General features: G+C 38.1%; 1 long non-coding RNA gene across 2 annotated transcripts; it reads right to left on the bottom strand.

Annotated features, from left to right (window-relative positions):
• Positions 1 to 565: 565 nt before the first annotated feature.
• Positions 566 to 4,482, bottom strand: LOC109705955. 2 transcript variants are annotated; one of them, XR_002214991.1, is made up of 6 exons: positions 4,429 to 4,482; positions 1,644 to 1,776; positions 1,354 to 1,489; positions 858 to 937; positions 717 to 791; positions 566 to 636 (listed from the first exon to the last, which is right to left on the bottom strand). It is a non-coding gene; the product is annotated as an uncharacterized LOC109705955 (long non-coding RNA). The 2 variants fall into 2 exon arrangements; XR_002214990.1 differs by lacking the exon at positions 566 to 636 and having other exon boundaries at positions 647 to 791.
• Between the last annotated feature and the right edge of the window lie 1,510 nt (positions 4,483 to 5,992).

Here is a 5,992-nt window from a genome sequence, read left to right as displayed (position 1 = left end):
CAGAGTTCTGCTAAGCAATCCGGAATTCAACTAGGTAATTCGAAATTCCATGAAGAATTAATATAGGAAAAATAAATATACTTTGCTCAAACTCCTATAGCCAGTTTATTTCTTATTTTGAATTTCGACCAAATCTGAGGACAACTAAGCTGTTAAGGGAGAGGAGTTAGACAGGATGGTTATTGATAGGCTACACCGCTACTATAGTTCTTAACTTGCTGGAAAGGTATTTGTGTATGATGCGAAAAAAAGGCTATCCACATTAGGGTCTCACCCACAAAATAATTTCGAGAATTCAGAATTTAGAACTTAGAATCTACAATTTAGATTGCAAATTCATATAAAATGTTGCTTGGCAATCATATTAAAACAAAAAGAATAATTGCACAAAAAAGGGCCAGATAAAGTCTCGAAAGTCAAGATATGTAATATCCGAATCAAATCATATAATTGAAGACAACAACAAATTATATTACACGGTAAAACAAATTAGGACTAAAAAAACTTTATAAGAAACTATATTTTTCTATCTGAGATACATAACAAAAGCAAATAAGGCTGTTTTGACAGTAAGCTGAGCAAAAACTAATGCTTCCATGCTTGCAGAAATAGAGTATAGGAAGCGCAATGAGATTCCTACAAAAACTTGCATTTTTAGAAGCTTTAACATTTGACCAAACTAAAGATTGGGTAATTTGAACCATTTCGTCTCATACTTTGTAATAAAAGATTGCCGCAAAGTTGGCCCAGGTGTGTTGCAAATGACGATGGATTTTATGAAGTGGACTGTCCTGCGTGGCGAGGGTTGCGTCAAATAGGAAGTAATGACACCAGTGGCAATAATCAAATTTCTGTACCTTACGCTGCATAATGACACCAGTGGCAATGATCATTCGCATCCGCCCAACGGAATAGTATTATCAGCCCAACAGTAAAACTGCATTATGAGAGAAAATATAAGTTTCATGTAAGGCATATATCAACCAAGATACAGAAAAAAACGAAAACAAAAAAATAGTAAATAGAAAATATATGTTCGGATATCTTTGTCAAACTATTCAAAGTGAATTATGCACCCAGACTTAGAATCTTACAATTTCACAAAAAGAGCTTTCAATAGATGCAGAGTTGAGTTGAGTTGTGCTTAGACCAAGTTATATGTAGATTGATTCTCATAATAATATAGGCAAAGCAAGTAGAACTAAAGAGAGGGATTTGTTGTTAAAAAAGCATCAACTGGGTTGAAGTGGAAGGGAAATTTTCAGAATTTGCAAATTGCAGCTACCTAAGACAATAAAAAGTCATTTTCCGACACAATCAGTTGGTAAAAACTTAGTATAAGAGCATACTTACCCAACTATGATCAATGTGAGCGCAACAACCAATAATATTAACTGGTAAGCCTTATGTCTTTGTGGGACCTTCCTTCCAGGAGGCAGATTGTGCCGTTCCAACTATGCAAACTGAGGTTCGAGCAGCAGTACAAAACCTAAGAGAAAGCTAGTGAGAAATGCCCCAATATGTGCAAAGTTATCTACATGTGGGAGTATTTCGCGGGCCAAGCTGATCGCAATCATGACCAAAAGAGTTATTAAAGCTCCGGCCTGTAGAAGTCGAAAAAAATCAGCTTCCAGAAAACTTACTCATGAGCCTCAAAAAGGAAATGAGAGAAAGAAAAGATAAATCTTGTGTGGTTATAAGGTCCAGTTAGTGAGAAGCTCCGACAGCATTGCTCCGAGAAGACTGAATAAATCACCAGAAGCACCTATAGAGATGCTGTTTCGAATGAAGAGAGTTCTCAGCGAACAACGAAGAAAGATGAGAAACAACATAACGAATCAGCCAATGGAAATAGGAATAAGCCATTCATATATATATAGAAGCAAGGTAAGGAAAACCGAATAGCGAAAATAAATATATTTTGCTCAGACTCCCCCGACCATTGAACATTATTAGATTGGTGCCGAAACCTGCCCACTCAATACTGGAGACTGAGTTAGAACCGACATGTATACTGAAAGCATTCTTAGCACAAATAAGAGCAACTGGTTGCCTAGGAAGAAGGCCGTCCAAAGTGCCCCTACCACCAGTGAAGAAGTAGGCCAACTGGTTGCCTATAAAGTAGGCCATCCAAAGTGCCCCTATCACCAGTAAAGAAGTAGGCCATCGAAAGTGCCCCTATCACCAACCAAGAAGGCCTGGTCCATTCTCAATTATCGCAAATATCTGACATTCAAGGGGAAGGTCATCATAGCATGGGACAAGAGAAGTGAAGAGAAACTCCGAAAAAATAGGAGGATTGGACTAAAAGCGAGGAAAGCAAAGTAGTCCAAAAGCAACAAAACATTATCACAAACGACGCATATCTGGATCCAACATATGCAGGAGGAAATCAAAATATGTCGCATTTAGAATTCAACATATTCAATTCTGAATCACCTAGCCGAAATCTGAATTCAATATGCTTTATTCAACATATTGCCTAGTTGAATTGAGCTGAATTCAGATTTCTCGATGGAATTTCGAATTGTGTTGATGAATTCTGTAGCCCACCCAATTGCCAAGCTTATATCGGAGACCATCAACTGAACAATCTCAACAGTCAGATGTTCTATTGCGCACGATAGTAATCTAAAGCATAAAAGATAGAACTTAAAATCATTTAATTTGACATTGCAAATTTGAGAACACTGAAGAGAAACAAATCAAATACTAAAATCAAACTGAAAAGACCAGGTTTCTAGTTCATTTTTTCGAATGAAGGCTAGGAGCATACTGAGATTCAATCATTTCACGTACTAAATTTCACCAATAGGCTCCTAGAATTCAGATTTCTGAATTCTGAGAGGTTAGAATTCTAAATAAAAGGTTAGAATTCAGGAAAAGAGCCTTGAATTTTTTTTGGAATGAAGGCTAGGAGCATACCGAGATTCAATCGTTTCATATACTAAATTTCACCAATAGGCTTCTAGAATTCAGATTTCTGAATTCTGAGAGGTTAGAATTCTAAATAAAAGGTTAGAATTTAGGAAAAGAGCCCTGAAAAATGCACCAGCGAACGACAGCAAATCGAGAACTGGAGCGTAAAATCGATGCTTGCAAGAAAGATGAGGAACTCCACAATAAATCAGCAACCAGATAGTTTTTCGAGAAATCAATGACCAAAAAAAAGCTTTTTGGGGAAATGCCAACAGCCTCAAAAAGATGAAACTAATGTCCGCAAAGAAGAGAAGAGTGGGGGCGGGGTAAAAAAAGAAGAGGACTGTGAAAATACATTAAATCAATCAAAATAAGTTCAGAGTGAACAACGAAATCCGAAAAACTGAAGTATAAAATCGATGGTTGCAAGGAAAATGCGAAACTCCATAATAAATTAGCCTATGGAAATGGGAATAAACCATTCATATAGATATACAGAAGCAGGGTAAACAAAACCGGATAGCAAAAATAAGTAATCTATAGAAACAAAGAAATAAATAGCACACAAAAACACAAAGAGAAAGCGTAATGTAAAAAAATGACGTAAAGTTCCTTCTGCAAGACTTCTAAAGAGGCTTAGATAGATGGCCGTCTAACATACAGCCTGTATTTTCTTTAGGAATCAGTGTGAAAAGTATGCCCAAAAAATTTTGGTGTTGGAAAAAGAAGGGAGGGGATCAGTTTAAGAAAAGTGTAGACAACTAATAGTAAAGTAAAGAGGATGAATCAAACTAATGAGACAATAATAAGACAAATCAAAAGCTGTAGGTAAAGTATGTATATATTACAAAATACAAAAGGGAAAAAGATAGACAATATTAAAACATATGAAAATAAGAGCAAGGTAAAGTAAAGCAGGAAATGCAAATACAATATGTAAAACAATGAAAGTGAGCTTCCAATTCTTACTGCGAAAGAGTTATCAGTGATCGATTAGCCAACATATGTAATATATATTGAAAAGTTACATAATCAAACCATGTAAATAAGCCCCCAAAAACAGTTATTGAAGTAGAATGAAGCAAAGAGAACAGATAGTTTCAGCTTATCTAGAGCTGTTTCGATCGATTAAAACAGCGTAGAATAGAGCGAAGAATGTAGGAAATCAATAACAAAAAATTAGGCTTCATGTAAATAGCAGAAAGATCAAGAAGTATTGAGCTATATAAATAGAAAGCAGGAACTACAACACAAAAAAGTAAGATTCAACTTAAAAGAAACACCATGAAGCACCGAACTATGTGAAGCTAATAAAAGCAGTTTTAGTCATATAGATCATATGAATACTAAAAGGTGGAACAAATAGCACAAACTATTTAAACTCAAATGTCCTAACACAGACACAAATATTAAAACCATGCCAAAATAAAATTAATACAAATTTGAAACATTCATTAGAAAATGCAAAAAGAAGGTAAGGCTCAGTTAAGTTGAATCAGTAATACCAACCATGAGTAAAAGGTAGTGGCAGGATCAGTGGATTACTGAGAGCAGTTAATGAACAACCCGCGACAACCATAGCCAAATACGCATAGCTACAGCTTTCAAACATTAAGGTCATGAGCAGCAGCCACCAAGGATAAGAATAACAGAAAGTCATGAGTATAGGATAGTGACAGGAACAGTTGATAACCAAGAGCAACAAATGCACAAACAGTGAGAACCAAAACCCAGGATGAACAGCTACAGCTTCTCTAGGATTAAGGCCATCAACAGTAGCCATCAAGGATAAGAACAATAGGAAGTGGTTGCCTATGAGTAGGACGTCCAAACTTTCATTTGTTCGAAGCCAAAATGTTTTCCACTTTCCTCTACTTGTCATCATCGCCTCAAAGGAAAGAAAGAAAATAGAAGAACGTAACAAATAGCTACAAATATTTAAGGCTAAACAGTCTAATAGAAGCAAATATTTTGTGGATAATACTTGTAAATTAAGCACAAAGCCGAGAACGAACATAGGAAAGTCGAAGCTACTCTATAAAAGAAATTTGAAAAAAAGAATCAGAATTAAACCCAAATTCTTTCTCTAAAGTGAATTAAAATTGCAATTATTCATGCATGAATTTCAGTTTGATCTAATTCATGGAACTTTACACTGGCATATGATAAGGCACAAATTTTCTATGCACAATTGCATTAGAACAGCACAACCCCATACACACACACACACACAAAAAGGAAGGCCTTACGTTCCAGAACGCAAAAAAGCAATAATAAATGCATACAACCACCTATGAATCATCATAATAGCAAGAAATTGTAGCAGACAGTGTACACGGAAACGACAACAAAGAGTTCTTTGGGAAACCGGTTAAAACCGCTGCAAGCAGCTTAAACGAAACCGGTTAAAACAAAGGTGAGGAAACAAACAGAAACCAGACAAAGCTGTTTCAGAACGCTGAGAGGTATTAAGCAGCGAAGCAGAAGTGGGGAAAAAACAAAAGCAAGGAGAATAGATAACACAACAGCAAGAAAATTGTCCAGAAAGGCCTGTCCCCAAATTCATTTCCCTGTAGTTCAGCGCACGAACAAATTTTCCAAATCTGTTAAGGCTTTTCCTGCATGCCGCCAGCCGTCGGGCACGCCTCGATGATCACCGACGCCACCGATTCAGCTATGAAAGATAAAGCATTAATCCTCCAGATAATAAGCTCAGACCACAGCTACTTCACCACTGCAGAGGCAATTCATCAAACACTTAGAGCGCAAGAGATAGAGAATGAGGAAACGGTTACACTAAAAACAATCGCTCTTAGTTGTTTGTTAACTTGATGTTTCTCCGGAGAGGGACCCGCGCCCGGCCCCCGGGCGCGCCCGCACGTGCTACCCCCTGCGACCGACCCGCGCCGGGCACCCGCTCGCGCCCCGGCTCCCTCCCGCGCGCCGCCCGTGCCCGCGTCCGAGCCCGCTCGCCCGCACCCGCTCGCACCTGCGCCCGCGCCCGCGAACAGGACACGAGCACTAGGGAGAGGGCGCGGGGGCCTGCGAGCCCTGTGGGGCGACAGGAGAAGGA

This window comes from Ananas comosus, unplaced genomic scaffold, assembly GCF_001540865.1.
Source record: "Ananas comosus cultivar F153 unplaced genomic scaffold, ASM154086v1, whole genome shotgun sequence".
Lineage (NCBI taxonomy): Eukaryota > Viridiplantae > Streptophyta > Magnoliopsida > Poales > Bromeliaceae > Ananas > Ananas comosus.
The sequence above is the reverse complement of the archived record's forward strand: the minus strand, read 5'-3'. Positions and strand labels throughout refer to the sequence as shown.